Source organism: Monodon monoceros, unplaced genomic scaffold, assembly GCF_005190385.1.
Source record: "Monodon monoceros isolate NGI ecotype Baffin Bay Population unplaced genomic scaffold, NGI_Narwhal_1 Super_Scaffold_10, whole genome shotgun sequence".
Taxonomy (NCBI): Eukaryota; Metazoa; Chordata; class Mammalia; order Artiodactyla; family Monodontidae; genus Monodon; species Monodon monoceros.
This window is the reverse complement of record NW_021703766.1, coordinates 15,734,339-15,750,778: the sequence shown is the minus strand read 5'-3', so window position 1 is coordinate 15,750,778 and position 16,440 is coordinate 15,734,339. Positions and strand designations below refer to the sequence as shown.

General features: G+C 45.6%; 1 protein-coding gene across 2 annotated transcripts in view; it reads left to right on the top strand.

The window, feature by feature from the left end:
• The first annotated feature begins 259 nt into the window (after nt 1-259).
• ZFHX3 (zinc finger homeobox 3) overlaps nt 260-16,440 on the top strand; it is a 281,412-nt gene continuing 265,231 nt past the window's right edge. The window contains exon 1 of one of the 2 annotated variants that reach the window (XM_029207754.1): nt 260-408. The gene's annotated coding sequence lies outside the window, so the exon portion shown is untranslated. The remainder of the gene's footprint in view (nt 409-16,440) is intronic. The other variant, XM_029207731.1, reaches the window with a different exon arrangement.

The following is a 16,440-nucleotide window of genomic DNA, read 5'->3' as shown; positions in this document are numbered from 1 at the left end:
TGGGGAGAAGGCGAGTTAACGCATCCTTCTCTGTCTTGTGTGTTTTCAGGATACAAAGGGTTTAGCCCAAGATGAAGACAAGGCCGAGAGGCGGCCGGGTTCGGGGCTTGTGTGACGGCCCACGGGCGGACAGGATGCAGCCGTGACTCTCTTCATGCAGGACCCATCAGCCTTGAGAGCCCTGAAACCCGCAAAAGAGCGGAGTGAAAGAGGCCCCCAAAGTGACGGGCCTTGGCCCTGCATCCGAGGGACACTTCGACCGTCTTCCTCCGCAGCCTTCACACAGCCTGTCGGCCCGGACGCGCTTCTTGCTTTCACGCGGGCCTCCCGCCCCTTTGCAACCAGCCCCGACACCATGTGCGCAGGGGAAGCACAAGGCTTCTAAGTGCACCTGGAGGTCAGCCACAGGTAGGACAAATTGGCTCCTTCACTCCGCGCGTGCGAGGCCGTCCGGAGACAACCCCCGCCCCCGCCCCGACCCCGGCCCCCCGCGGGAGGCGATGGTGGTGGCTTACAGGTTTTGGAGCTGCTCTTGTTTTCCAAGATGGTTGTTCCATCACTGAAGAATGAAAGAATCCCTGGCAGTGGTAAAATAGAAACAGATATCTTAGAGAGATGTCTTAGTGAAATGTCTCGAAGGCAGGAAGAATGGGAATGGATTTAGCCTCAAGGAGGGGAGCCTGGAGGATAGGTGGATGGACGCAGATTGTCCTTTCTGTGCAGTCAGCACGGGTGGTCAGGAAAACAGGAGCTGGGGTCACACAGAGCCTTTTGCATTTACTGCCGTCCCTTATTAAATGCGGGGTCTGCGGGAGCCAACTGTCCGGGTAAGGGTGCCCCAAGCAACCCATAAATAGCAGGGTGAAGACAAAGTGTTTATTACTTAGCCTCATGAAGCCCATATAAGTGCGCTCCCAGGGTGCGAGGGAGCGGGAGCATGTGTGAGCCGGCCTGCCCGCGTCCGGGGAATGCGAGTCCCAGACCTGCTGTTCGCGCTTGGCTTGATTCTATGAAGGCGTCTATTTGATGGAACGTACTGGAACAGTTCATAGCCAGCCCAGCAAACCTTGTGTGGAGACAGAGCTTCCTTTTTCTCTTTCCTTTTCCTGTTTGCAGCGAGAATGAGGCCTTTCTCTTCTCGGCCCTTTGCTCTCCCCAAAGTTGTCTCACGAGGTCATTGCCAGCTGACAGACTGCCTTTCAGTGCAAGGTTTGGATGGAAACAATACCCTGTTTTCCGTCAGGGCCCAGGGCTGGTGAAGCTCTGGGCCTATTCCTGACTAGGATGCCCTATATTTAAATGGGTTATTGTTTTAGCAGGGCTGTCGCTTTCTATAGACAATTTGGACTATGTGATGCAAGACTTGCTCCTTCTACTTTGTGTGTGTGTGTGTGTGTGTGTGTGTGTGTGTGTGTGTATTACCATATATATTACCATATATAGGAACATACATATACACATACCATCAATACTTAGCGGCAGAAAGGTGGTTTAAGATCATCATGTTTACGTTCAAGCCAGGTTCGGCCACTCACTTGCTGTGTGTCCTTGGGCAGCTTACTTACCCTCTCCAGCCGGGCATTAGCGTCCTCAGTTCAGACAAGTCTACCTACAAGATCCCTTCTCGTTCAAACATACTTTGACTCTGCGATTGCAAGATATTACATTACCATGTTCAACGACGAGCTTAAAAGCACTTTCTCTGAATAGCTTATCCGTCGGCAGAACTGATTTTCTAAGAGCAGTCAAGGATGTGTGCCGAATGTTCTGTTGAATCTCCTGAATACTGAAGTTAGTGGTTTGTAGAAATGAATGGCAAGGAGTGGAAAGTAGAAGAGATCTGTGTTGTCAAGTTCTGAGATCTTGAAACATCCTTACAGTTGTACTCAGGGTTGTCAGCTACAATACTCTTTGTCGCCAGTGGATAATATCTGGAGAATTAAGAAGCACTTTCAAAAGCTACATATTGAGGAATTTCTGAATGAGGACCCAGCTCTGCAAACTCTTTTGCTGGATTAGGAATAGCCAACAGATAAAAGCAATTCACCAAAACTAAGGTTAACTATTTTTCATTATTAATAATGATCAAATAACGAGAATATCACATATCGGAGGCCTCAGAGGAAGCTGGTAGGACAGTGACGGAACTTAGCAAGGCCCAGCCTCTGGGATGCTAGGAACCCTCTGGCATAGCCAACCGCGGGCTGGTGCTGGCTGGCTCTGCAGAAGTGTTGCCAGCACAGAACCGTGCACTGGCCTTTCAGGAAGGTAAGTGACTAGCTGGGCCAAGAAAGAGGGATTCCCCAGGGTTCTGCCAGTAGCTGCACTGGGAATCACAGCCCTGTAGCCACTAACAACCATGGCCCACTCCTTTGTAGATCTCCCGAGATGGTCTGTCCCAGGCTGGCTGGCCAAAATCCCTTTTGGAAGAGCCTGACACTACCGTCTGCCTGCTTAGAGGTCTTTACTGCTTCTTTCACCTACTTCTTTCCTTCCTTCCTTCCCTCCACCAGCATTGATTGAACATATACTATACGTGGTAGGCACTGGGTAAGGCACACAGTACTCATGTACTTAAACGAATGGTCCCTGAGCTCAAAGTACTCTCTGCTTCGCGAGTGAGAGAATCTAGTAGACAAATAATCACCAATATATTTTAAATAGAGTTACGTACACTGAACTTGGAGAGCACAGAGCAGGAAGAAAGTAGCTCAGCCTGGAGGGTGTCTCAGAGGAGATGTTTTGGGTAGGTATCGAAAGAGAGGGAGAAGGCATTCCCAGCAAAGGAAGCACAGTCTATTTAGAAATCACGGGTAGATATTTTGTGGGTCACATCCGGGATTTAGGCAAGAATCGAGGCTGGAGATGAGTTCAGGGATCCGCAGCCTCAAAGCAACCACAGCCTGGGTTCAGGAATATTTCTTCATCCTTACACCCTGCAGACAATTGAGGCCTGGACATTGGTGGGGGAGAATCCCCAAACCTTTCCAGTCATTAGTAAAAAAAACACCTGATGATCATTATTAAAGCCTGCAGTTCAGTCTCTCAGGGTGACATCCTGCCTCAGGCTCTTTGTCTGTAAGGATGGGAGCTCTGCCGGGTTCACGCATCCTATCCAGGAATGAATCTTGAGTCAGAGGACTTCTGAGACCTGTACCCTGATTCCTAACAGCACAGTCAATGCAGGGTCCATAGATAGTGTGGGCACCACATCCATGATTTAATCACAGTGGAGTCCTTGATGTTTCTTGCCTTACACCCTTTGATTTTTTTTAATTTTAGTTTTATTAGAGTGTAGTTGATTTACAGTGTTGTGTTAGTTTCAGATGTACAGCAAAGTGATCCAGTTATACATATACATATATTCATTCTTTTTTAGATTCTTTTCTCATATAGGTTACCACAGAATATTGAGTAGAGTTCCCTCTGCTACATAGTAGGTCCTTGTTGATTACCTATGTTGTATATAGTAGTGTGTGTATGTCCATCCCAAGCTCCTGATTTATCCCTCCCCTTTGGTAACCATAAGTTTGTTTTCAATATCTGTAAGTCTGTAAATAAGTTCATTTGTATCTTTTCTTATATTAGATTCCACATATGAGTGATATCATATGGTATTTGTCTTTCTCTGTCTGACTTACTTCACTTAGTATGGTAATCTCTAGGTCCATCCACGTTGTGGCAAGTGGCATTATTTCATTCTTGTTTGTGGCTGAGTAATATTCCATTGTGTATACGTACCACATCTTCTTTATCCATTCCTCTGTTGATGGACATTTAGGCAGCTTCCATGTCTTGGCTATTGTAAGTAGTGCTGCAACGAACATTGGGGCGTATGTATCTTGTCAGATTATGGTTTTCTCTGGATAGACCCTTTGTTCAATGATAGAGTTGATTTCATGTTGACGTAACTCTCTCCTTTTTGATTCCTCCTTGGTAAAAGATATGCATTGATTGAAGAGATGCAGGTGCGTACATAAAGATGAAACAGCACCTTTGCCTTTCGAAGTAGGTGTATGGCTATGCAGGCTCCTGAGATCCAGGCTGTATTATACCCATAGGCAGAGGCCCCACCCAAGCCTAAGCCTTCCCATGAGCCACACCCTTCCGCTTCCAGCTCTCTCTGCCTACACCCCTCCTCCACAGCCCTCCCGTAGAGATTAAGTAGAATGACCTCCCTTTCAGGACCTATGCAGGGCCAAGACTCTCCAATGACTAGCCAACGTGGCCAGCATGCTAGGGGTTAGAAGACCACCCTTCTTGTGATAAGACAAGCTCCTATTAGCAGTTCTATCTTCTGAAACAGTTGTCTCAGTATCCCTGATCTCCTGAGCCTATACATTGGATGGCCTTGAACTTCAAGACCTCCTTGTTAATGTTTTAAATCTCGTGTGATTACTGGGATTTGTGGTCCCACAACCTACTCTGAGCCCTAATGCTCATTTGCTCCACTCATTTCTCCCTTGTGCTTCTCCGTGCCTAGACTTGACACTAAGACAGACTTCATCTAGGTGACTCCTCTTGTGTTCCAGGCTATATGTAATCATGGAGATGGTAAGTACAGGTATATGAAATAAAAGAAATGAAAGTCTGGCTTGGCCAATAAACTTTCTTGTCCCTTACAATTTAAAACATTTTCTGATCTTTGAACCACATTAAATCTCATAGGTTATTAGAATTTGGTGACACTTAACCACCGGAAAGAGCCCAAAGATTACTTTGACATGAACAAAGTAATCTTGTCCGTGAACGAAGGTGTATGAATGCCATTTGCTTATAGAGTCCCGTGGGGTTCTTGCCTGTCATCCTCCATTTTTAATTAGAACGGTAATATCTCTCAAGAGGCGCCCGGAGGCTTCATTAAATCTGCCAGCTTCCCTGTGATTATAAAACTGGTGAGGTTTAAAATCTTGGCCATATCAAAAATACTAGCAAGTTGGGGTAAATGTATCTTTCACCTAAGGGCTTCAGGTAAAATGAGTTCCCCTTTCATTCCTATAGAACCGAGACTTTGCTGCAGTCAGCAAAAAAAACCCAGCACACTTTGCAGTTGGTACATTTGCTTCACGTCCACCTCACATTCCTGGAGCCTTCCGTTGTCCAGTTACATCTTTATTAGCTGCTGTTCATAGCCCTTTTATGACCATGAACGTGGCTCCCTGATGCTTCTTGCACGATTCTACTGAGCCTTCATTCTTCCATCTGCAGAGAAGGAAGTTGCCCTCTGAGTGGGGTTCACCAAGGGTCTTTCCAGTAAGCTACTCCGAGGTCAAACCTATAGCTATCAGGAGCATTATAGAACCTCTCTACTTCCATTCAGGCTGCCATCCAAACCAGTGCACTAGGTAGGGCTTCCAGCCTTGGTACCCTCACCTCACCATGGAACTGCAAAGTACCTTATAGTGTTTGTCACCTGTGGGTTACTTCGCAGACCCACAACAGGTGATTACATGACCCTTTGTAATGAACCAGTCTTTCCACACTTGGGCCTGGAGGCATAACTATAGATCAGGGATTCTCAGTAGTGGTATTCTTGATGCTTTTTAAAAAAATTTTATTTTATATTGGAGTACAGTTGATTAACAACATCGTGTTAGTTTCAGGTGTACAGCAAAGTGATTCAGTTATACCTATACAAGTACCTATTCTTTTTCAAATTCTTTTCCCGTTTAGGTTATTACAGAATATTGAACAGAGTTCCCTGTGCTATACAGTAGGTCCTTGTTGGTTATCTATTTTAAATATAGTAATGTATACATATCAATCCTGAAATTTTTTATTGAGATAATTGCTCTTGGCATTTTGAACCAGATAATTCTTTGTTGGTAGAGAGAGGCTGTCCTGTTCACTGTAGGATATTTAGCCACATCCCTGCCTCTACCCACTAGACGCCAGTGGCACCTGTCCCTCAGTTGTGACAAGCAGAAGTGTCTCCAGACATTGCCAAATGTCCCTGGGGTAGGAAGACAGACTCACCCCCGAGTTGGGAATCACTGCTCTAGACCTCATGCTATGTGGGGCTATGTGGCTTTTCCAGTGGAATAATGTTCCCTAGTATTTGTGGAATCATCTCTGGCCTGTAAGAAACAGGAAAGACAAGACCTGACCACGAGGGAAGTCACTTGACCCAAGGAAACTGCAAGATTTTCCACCATTCATTTATAGTTTTTTACCCTCACTATCTTATGTATCAGGGAATTACTCAGACGTGTTAGCAGTTGTGATGTAGGGAGAAGCTAGATTTCCTTGTCCAGCCATCTCATGTCCTATGGAAACACTTGTCTCTGTCATCACAAGAGGTCTTGTTAGAAAGCCCCTAAGAAACTACATCTGCTTGTTATGCTGACTTTGGTGGTTCCACTAAAGCCAAGGGTTTTTTGAAATGCCCTTTCCTGTGTCTCGTTTGGCCATTGCCACAGATTCTAGTAAAGTTGTGATGTTTCAGAAACTGTGTCATCATTTCTCAGTGTTTACATCACACTTCATTTCAAAGACAGCCTTTATTCTAACAAGCTCATTTGAGTGAGCAGTGACTGAGAGCGACAACTGGGCCTGTGGAGATCTGTCCAGGCCCAGCACTTCCTTTGTGCCTAAGAAGCATAGTCTCCCAATATTCACTGCAGAGTCTCCTTTCATCTTGCACAAAAAGTGAAAGTGAATCAGTGGGAATAAAATGTAAAATCCATTCATTCACTCAAAGAAAAGTTACCAAGTAGGACGCTGTGCTAGTTACTGTGAGATATTTAGAGACACGTAAGGCACAGCTTCAGAGTTCCAGAGCTCTTTGTCTAGTAGTAGAGTCAAATGTGGACAAGAACATTCACAGTACAAGTCAAGGGTCCTAGAACCTAAGTGCCATAGGTGTTCAGAACAAGGTCATAGGAAAAGAAGGTGGATTCTGCACACTGCAGTCCTTTGCCTGGCCACAGATTCTAAAATGCACGTGTAAATGGCCTGTGAGAATGTTTCATTTCCCTCCTGGACAGGGTTAGTATAGACCAGTGGATCAAGGAAATATGGAAGACAAAAACTAGCTGGGCTTTCCTGAGGCACTTGGCAAATGACAAGTTGTCCATTTATCTCATGGGAAAGAAGACAAAGTATGAGTTTGTCAGTAATTGGTTGACTGTCGTCATTGGTGTCAATGTGAAGAGAGATTCCCTGTGCTACGACTTTAAGGTTTTTCATCCTGATCCATGTGTGGTTGTCATAAAGTCACATGTCGAGGATGAAGAACTCAACAGATTTTGATAAGTTGGGGCAATGCACCAGATCTAACAAGAGAAAACGTAAAACAAGGAAATAGAAGGGCTTGTCTTGAATCCTAAAACCCATCTGCACGAAGAGAGGGGCAGGGGACCAGGCTTGGCAACAGATGTTGAGAAAGCATTTTTCCCCCAGATTTTGTGTGCATTAAGAATCATCTGGGGGACTTCCCTGGTGGCGCAGTGGTTAATGCAGGGGACACGGGTTTGAGCCCTGGTCCGGGAAGAACCCACATGCCGTGGAGCAACTAAGCCCGTGAGCCACAACTACTGAAGCCCGCGCACCGTGCTCCGCAGCAAGAGAAGCCGCCCCCGTGAGAAGCCCGCGCACCGCAGTGAAGAGTAGCCCCTGCTCGCCGCAACTAGAGAAAGCCTGCTCGCAGCAATGAGGACCCAATGCAGCCAAAAATAAATACATTTATATTAAAAAAAAAAAAGAATCATCTGGCATGCTTGTTTAAAGTGTGGATTCCCAGGTGTCGCCCTCAGATGGTGAGATTCAACAAGTTTGAGGTAGAGCCCAAGAATCTGCATTTATTAAGGCTCCTAGGCCATTCTGTGGTAGAAGCTCTGTAAGTCACACTTTGCAAACCACTGTCTTAGAGGTCTGAGTTGATAGGAAGGGAATTCAACAGTGGTTTTGAGTAAAGTGTAATGAGGAGAACAAAGGAGGTGAGAACCCTGCTCTACTGGGCTAGGCAGAGCAGATGTGAGTAATTTACATTGAATCTTGGGCCGTGACCCTTCAAGAAGAGAATCAAACTAGAAACAGGGAGGCAGAGGGACTCAGAACCAGGTCATGCAAAGAATAATTGAAGGAACTGACAGTGCCTAGAAAGATCAGAGAGAAGAGGACAGAACCGGAGAAAGGTGATCTGCATAAATTTGCTCTGTGAGGCCTCACAGAATGACACTAGAATCAGTGTGCAGGTGCTACAGGGGAATCAAGTCAGGCTCAGAGTAGTGACCATCCTTCTCCAATAGGCAGAGGTGCACAGGGCTAGAGGGCTTCAATCATGGCCTGGAGAACATGTTTAAATGATTCTTTTAGGAAGTTGGTGGTAAAAGGAAGAGTGGGACATTGAATAGGTGGTAGGATTGAGGGAAGTTTTGTTTCATTTTTAACAGGAGAGAATAGAATAGAGCTTGTTTAGGTTTCCAAATAAAAATGGGTGGACTAAAGGAAGCTAGGAGTGGGATGGGGGCAGGCACATGGCGGGGACGGGAGTAGAGAGAGGTAAATACACGAAGAAGCAGGGGATTGGATGGACCTAGAAGGGTTGGGCTCTAGAGCCCAGGGAAGATTTGCAGTGGAAGCAAGCAGAATAGAAGAAAGGAGGTAATGGTTGAGGATCCAAAGGCATTTTATAGTGGAAAAGGGGGTGCTGTGCAAGATACCTTAAAGTAACGCAACGGGCAAGTTGAAGTTCATTCCAGTTATGGTTTCAAGAAACAAGGGGTTGAAATGTGTTGTCCAGAGTTAAGAAAGAGTAGGGTTGGTGAGGGCTTGAGGAATGTGGAAGAAGTGTGGAGTAGCAGGTTTGTGGAATTCGTTGAGGAGCCAGCAGCCATCCATGATTGGCTATTGCATTGTAGAACTTTTAACAGGGTACATTCAACTCAAGTTCTTTGCATTCCTGACAGTGTTGATCAATCCAAAGGCTTAAGTGAAGAGAGCAAGCAGCCGGGGGTAACATGGGCTGGGAAGTGGCATGGTGGACCCAAGAAATGATTAAAAAAAAAAAAAAACTTAAATTTCAGGCTCACAAAAATTGGTAAATACCAAGCTTTGACCTGTCAAGGGCAATGGGGTTTTCTTCTTCAGAGCCTCTGAAGCATCTATCTCCACGAAACGTAGAAACTCTACACTCTAGAGATACTTACTCAGAAGTACTCAAGATATTTGAATTTTCATTTCAAGAATGTCACCTCTGTGCTCCCATCTTGGTCTTTACAGAACTGGGGCTGTTCTGACTTTGAGATGGTATCATGCAGCGTGTGTTCTAGAAATGTTGGGCTTTTACTAAGCCCTGAGATTTTAGGAAGTGTGCAGACCCTATGGCCACTGTAATTTATGTTAAGAGGTGTAAGCTACGAGGCTTCTTATATGTTTTCTTCTATTTTTCTCATTTACTTTCTAGTGGATTTGCAATATATTTATGGAAAATAATGGCTTTGACTTGCCTGAAACTTGCAAGATTGACACAACTGGAAGTTCACCATAGCTGTCTTTGGCCTTGAACCCATTCAATTCAGAAATCTTTTCAGATAATACCTAAATCCATGGGGGAAAACTGAAAACAGGCCTGTCAAAGTAGAGGTCTTAAGCCTTGACCATTTGCTTCCTTGTTGTTTTTTCACGGTCAACTTTTAAATAGTCCTTAAACGCTGGTAGAAATACCTTCTTTTTTATTTTTTTAAATAAATTCTTTGCAGGGCAGACTTTTTTATGAGGGAATCTCATTATTGGCTAAAATCATGGGAGTGTAACTTTGTTTTTAAAAACTTGGCAGGACTGAAAAGAAGCAGGATTAATGCCTCTATTTTTAAAAAGCAAAAGGGAAGTTCATAATGTCCTAATCTGGAACTTTACCGAAAAAGAATCACCAAATCATTTCTAGAATAATCTGTAGTGAATACAGTGTTGGGAACCTATATCACTTGACAGAATAAGTCCTGTCAAACTGATTCATTTCCTTCCATGAAAGAGTAACAAGATTTTAGTAGATTGAGGGGAAATGATAAATGCAATCTATATTTTATTTAGCAAGATGCTCGAACCTGTTCCATCCAACATCTTGGTCGATAAATTCAGAAGATTTGGGGATTGCATTAGATGTCCAGGGGACAACTGAGCACCTATCCTGGGGTCTGGATTGAACGGCACGTCCCTTTTGAGAGGCTCTGCAACAGAGGAGAAGTTACCTGATCTGCTTTAAGAGGAAGAAATGATGGCAGCTTACTCCAAAAGGACCCTTTGAGTCCTGAAAAATGTATCTGATGTGTTCGTCATCCGTGGTTTTGATTATGTAGATATGCTCAGAAGATCAGTTATGAATATATATTTTTATCAAGCAAAATGGACGCTGGCTGCACACAGTCATTCATATGCCCTGCTTGTACATCCTTCTGAAAATTCCCCAAGAACTTCCTGACAGAACTGGTTCTCAGGCTTCTCTGTCACCAAAGAGGAGGGGGAAAAAATAAGAGGAAACAATAACTCTGAAAGCAAGTGAGATGTGTGGAAATAAATCTGTCAGACTCTGTAATTCCAAAAGGGAAAGATACTTCTGGAAGTTCTATTCCAGCCTAGGAAAGAGTCTGTTGCTAGAAATGGTGATGATATTATGCTAATGATTATTGCTCGGATTTACATATGCCCTCTGCTGCAGGGAACCCAAGGACCTTCCTAACCTGTGTCATTTTTAACTACTAATCTTCCCAAGGCCCCACCTGAGGGAGTCTGGTGGGTGCCTGTGCTCCTCATATTTCAGTAACTTTATGGCCGGGATTGGGTATATCAGATACCTGTATATGGAGAAAGTTCGTCCTTGATAATATATCTTAATCTCTGCCTCATTTCCCAATACTAACAGATTTAACCCAGCGCCCAATAATACCTAAGAAGAGTATTTTAGCTTTGTTGAGGGCCCTCTTGTTTTATGCAGCACTTTCACCATCATTCGATCTTCACACTCCAACCCAGCAGTGCAGACAGGTCAATAGTATTGGGATAATGTTCAGTATTTCTACCGTGTACTGAACACACACCATGTGTCAGGCATTGTGCTACACATGTTACATGTACCATCTCATTTAATCCTCCAACAACCCTGTCGGGTGTGTGCTGTGATCTCCATTTTACCAGGAGAAAACACACACGAGGATCAAGTGACTCACTGGAGGCCATCCAACCCTTAGTGGCAGAGCTGGGACTAGGACCCAAGTCTTATGTGATCTTTCCACTCTCTACATTTTAAGAAAAGATCTTGATTCTTCCAGGGAGTTAAGGAGTTCTTTCTCATATTTGTTTACCTTTCTGTATGCTTTTAAATCTGTTTATTGATTTCTATGTGTACGTCACTGCAACGTGCATCCCTCTCTAGCTCACCATCTTTCTTCATGCCTTGACCATAAGGCACATCTGTCCTGAGCTACCAGCATCATCTCCCTGATGACCTGCCCTGAGGAGATTAGGAGAGAGAGTCTGTCTATGGTTTAGGTACCAGCAAAGTACTTTCTGTTCTGTGGTCATTTGCCTTAAGAGCGAGAAGTATTAGGTAACTAAATCATGTTTTTAAAAATAGGCTGATCATAAAAAGCGACTGTCGATCCACTTTGTGTTATTGTTATGCCATTTTGGCCCAGCCCACAGGCTCAGCAGTTGAGATTGTTTCTTTTAATAAGTAATACTAGAGTAAATATTTTTTTTAATAAAAATAAAGAACCAGATCTCAGAAAAACACTCAGTGGAAGTCTTAAACGTTATTCATTCATTCTGTCTTTGTTAAGCATGTCTCTATGCCCAGAACTGTTTTCATCCTGGAATCATTAGCAATTCAGCGTCATCACTGTCATCGTCATTGTCGTCATCATCAACGTTATCATTCTCCTCCTCTTCACCATGGGCACATCACTGAGTACCAATTAGCGCTGTGGGCATTTATGGAGATGTGTACAGTGTAAGCACCATATGGTGCCTACCCTTGGGGGAAGCAGGTGGGCCGACCCATAACAAGAATACAAATCTGTTCATAAATGCATGTGTATTTTCACATCATCACAGGTATTGAGTAGTGAAACAAATGGATCTTATGGATGCTCTTTTGCCGCCTGTATAAACTAATCCAGGAAGTCTACCCAGAGAGCGGAGTACGAGAAACTAGATGACGTCGACTTCAACACTGGGCCAGGGGGCGGGGTCCACGTGAGGACGTGAGCCTGAGCTAGACTCAAGGATGGGGAAAGGACTTCCCACACATCCTTTCGCAGATCCCTCCAAGTTGAAAGTTGCCATATTGAAAGATCGAGAACACTTTTATGTTTTCTGCATAATTCCCATCGCCTTATGTCACCTCTCTCTACCACTTTGGGCTTCGCTTGGGTAGTGTAAAGTCCGTGCCACAGGCTTCTCCAGCCCACAGCTGGGAACCTGTGCTCCATCTTATTCTTTTGTACTTTAATTCAGGGAGGGCTCCATAAATATTCATGGAGATGATAAGAATGGCATTGAGACTCTCAGCACCACTTTATGCAGGTTCTAAAACCACAAAAATCATTGACTTGACCCACAGAGCTATCTGCCTAATTGACAACTCAAAACAGCAGGTCCTTGGCCTGTAACATTAGGAAGTTAAAATTAGAACTTCTACAACATATCGAAAGTTCTGGATTTCCAGCATGTCTGAAGAGGATTTAGATCCTGACGCGCCTGAAGAGACACATCTATAACTGGACCTACTGAACCAGACCCTTCTGCCAGTATTGTACACTGATCTGTGACAAGGCCTCCGGAAGGTAACGTCATAATACATGAATGCTCTCCTTGCTGGCTGCCAGGGCCAGTTTTACAGTATTGGAAGTGTTTCTCAAGAAACAGGAATGCATCTGAACGTTGAAGACCAGTACTCTTTTAACGTTGAAAGTCCCTTCTCTAGATTTTACTAGGGTCCTCCAACAGGATGTTGTATTTCTGATTTTCTATGTAACCTGGTGGTAAACTTGCCCGCGAAAGCATGTCCTCCCTTAGAGTCCCACCTTTATGCGTGTTGGGGATTATGAGTTCTCACCTTAAGTCATGATTGCTTAATAACCTCACTTTTGTGTGACCGTCCCATTCCCGCTTCTACCTCACTGCCCCATCCCGAACTCTAACGTGTATGAACTCAGGAGAGAACAGCCTGGGGTGGAAGGTGGGAGCAAAAGGGCAGGTGAGGATCTGCGTTCTGCCCCTTGGCCAGGCCAGCCCTTCCCTGTGATCGACCCGGTTGTTTTCCCCTCCGGCCTCACCACCTCCTGGTCTACCTTTGAGGCGGTTTCCAGGGACATCACGTCTCCACCTTTCTGTGAGGATAAATAAACAGTTTGAGGCTCTCGTGTCTTTATTAAACATTTCCTCTAAACGGCATGCTTTGGCTGTGTGCCCACATGAACCAAGAAAGCTTTCTGGGAGCAGCTGAACCCCAGAGCCCGGCCACACGGTTCCTCGTATAAATAGCCCTTTGAGCAGGCAGGAGGCACCTGCGCTGATCGCCGCCCTTCCTCCCTGACTCCTGGGTCTTCAGAGCTCCCTGGGTCCTGGGCTGGAAGGATGCTGAGAAGCCTCCTGGGCCCCTGGCAAAATGAGGAGCACCGAGAAGAGAGCACGAGCCGGTTACAGGCGCCCGCTCTGCAGGGCCGCTGGGGCCTGTGGTCTGGCTGTGGGGAGGGCAGGGTGCCCCTGCCTGCAGCAATGGTGTAAATGTGGGAGAGGACAGGCAGAGAAGAAATAAATAAATAAGGCCCCCAACACCTAAATCTCTGAGCCCACTGGAGCAGGAAATTGAGTGGCTGGACAGAGCAGCCTTGCTCTGCCCTTCCCCCATCCTTGGTCTGGAAGGTTTTCTAGGCCTTACAGACTGTTTTTTTTTTTAAGAACTCTCCAACCTATAGAGAAAGAGGAAGTGTATTTTTAAAACAGAGTGAAGACTCAGTAGCCACAGATCTGAAAGAGAATGAAAGGGGAAGAAAGGCTTGTGGAAGAAGGGAAAGGAAAAGGGCCTACAGAAGAGTGTGTGTGTGTGTGTGTGTGTGTGTGTGTCCAAGACAGCTTAGGAGACAGCCTACAAGGAACAAGAAAACAAAGGGAAGTGTGACACGAGAAAGAGAAATAAGTGGGAGCAGGCGTGAGTGGTGGGGGGAGGAGGCCGGTGGCGGAGAGAGGCGGGCAGCATGGATGCCGGAATGCGGCCGAGCTGGGAGGGAGGGAGGGAGGGAGGGAGGCTGCACATGTGTGAGAGAAAGACAATGATGTCAGCATTTCCTTCTGGATTGGTCACATGGTCCTTGCCAGGTAAACAGACTGGAAATAGACTCCATAAAGGCCGAGCCTGCTGGGGGAGGGTGGGAGGCCCTGCCACTTCACCCTTTCCTCTCTGTGGCGTCCCGAACAAGCCGTTTTTTTTCATGTTTGTGACAAGGTGGTCTCGGAGTGGAATTGCATTTTTACGAGCCAAGGAACATGACTCAGGGAGGGAAAGCTATTTGCTTTTATAATTAGCTCAAGGAGTTAAGAGTTGATTTTAAAAGAGGAGTTGATTTTAAAAAAGAACAGAGGTGGGGTGAATGTAAACTTAAGCTCAGATGCTGTGTCTTGGGGAGTGGATTGCTTATCCTCATTTGTCCCCTTTGGAAGAGGGTCAGATGGGTCTCGATGAAGGGTGGATAGGAAGGCTGCAATTTAGAATGAAAGGATCAGATGCTGTGATTATCAAGATTAGGAAAAAGAAAACGCTAACAGACTCAAGGTGAATATATTAAAGGAGTGTGATACAGCTCAGTAGTGACCATGGTGCCACAGGAGGAATGGAGACCTCACAAAAGAGATGAGGTGAAAAAAAGACAAGTTACTGTGACTTTCAAACAGAGCTGTTGTTGTTGTTGTTGTTTTCCAAAATGATGGTTCCCAACCCAAACAGGGCAGAGCATTTTAGAATGGCAAAAGCATGTCTGGAAACTTTATCTGAGAAGAAAAGTGGATGGGACAGGTAATTCTTCCACTTGGAAGGCTGTCGAATCCAAAATGGTAGGGGTGGGGAGAACATGGCTCTTTCTTCAAATTCCTGGAAACAGGGCCTTTGCATCATGTTGCAATAGCTTATTTAGGTCATTCTTTGAATAATTTTGGATTGAAAGGAGCTACCTTATTTTGGTCATCATTTTCTACGTCCTTGTGGAAATTTGGCCAAAGCCTGTGTGAGGGAGGGTGGCCAACTGTCACAGTCTTCCAGGGTTGAGGGCATTTCTGGGATGCAGTTTTAAATCTAGGATAGTCTTGGGCAACATGGGACCAGTTGGTCATGGTAGTGGGAGGCCTAGTCTAGTGGACAGAGAAATAATAATTCGTCCCCACCCTGCTCCACCAACAAACAAAACAGAACTCTTTCACTCTTTTTCTACTCATTTCTTCCTCTCTCCCCCATCATTCCTTCCCCTCAACTTTCCACCGCAAGACGAATTTGAGGGTATGTGACTGTGTACTCGGACTTGGGGGCCGGCAGAATACGGCTGAGGTGAGTAATTGGCTTTAGTTACCCCTGGAAAAAGGAAGGGAGAAGAAAGGGTTCATCCTTGCTGCTTCTGCTTCCTTCCTGCCTTCCACTTCCCCCATTCATTGGAGGGGGAGGAGGGGTCCATCAGTGCCACAAGTGTACTTTCAGCCCTTGGGTTGAAAGATAGATATTTGATACCCCTCTCCGTTAACAAAATACGTCACTCTGACAAGACTCCCAGCCCAGAGTTATTTTTGCAGCATTATGTAACTGGATTCCCTGGTCAGGAGGACTTCCTTAACAAGGCTTTCAGCAACCCCTCCGTGGGGGCCTGGCCAGTCCTGCCCAATTACACACACTCACTCTTGTGCAGTTTCAGCCCAGGTCAACCCAGTGAAACATAGTGAGGAGACATCAGCCCTCGCTGCTGACCTGCTCACCGTATCCCTGTGCTGTAGAGCCCCTAGAAGGAGTGTTTCAGTGGCTGGTGGCCAGAGTTGGGGGAAGACTCTCCCATGGCAAACCTCAATATGCACATAGCAGGCATTGCAGCACAGACCCTCCCCCGTACCTACCCTTCCACCCGTCCCACCAAGGCCTGCAAAACTGAGCTCCTGGGGCCAGCCCTGAAGGGACTGGGAGACCCTCCGAAGGCCTGCCATTTGGATGTCGCTGCCCTCTCTTCTTCCCGGTCTTCTGGATTTCCTCATACTTGTTCATGAGTAATTGGTCATCTGATCGTCCCTTCCTGTTAGCCTGCTGACTCACAGAAGTTAGAAATTTGTCTGAGCTTCAGACACAGTAAGAAAATTTACAAAGAAAAACAAAAAAAGGTCAGGTATGAACTTCTCCTGGTATGGCCAACGTAGGCCTACAAATCCAGGGGTACACTGGGCAGCTGTTTCGGGGTGACAGTATGTTGCCAT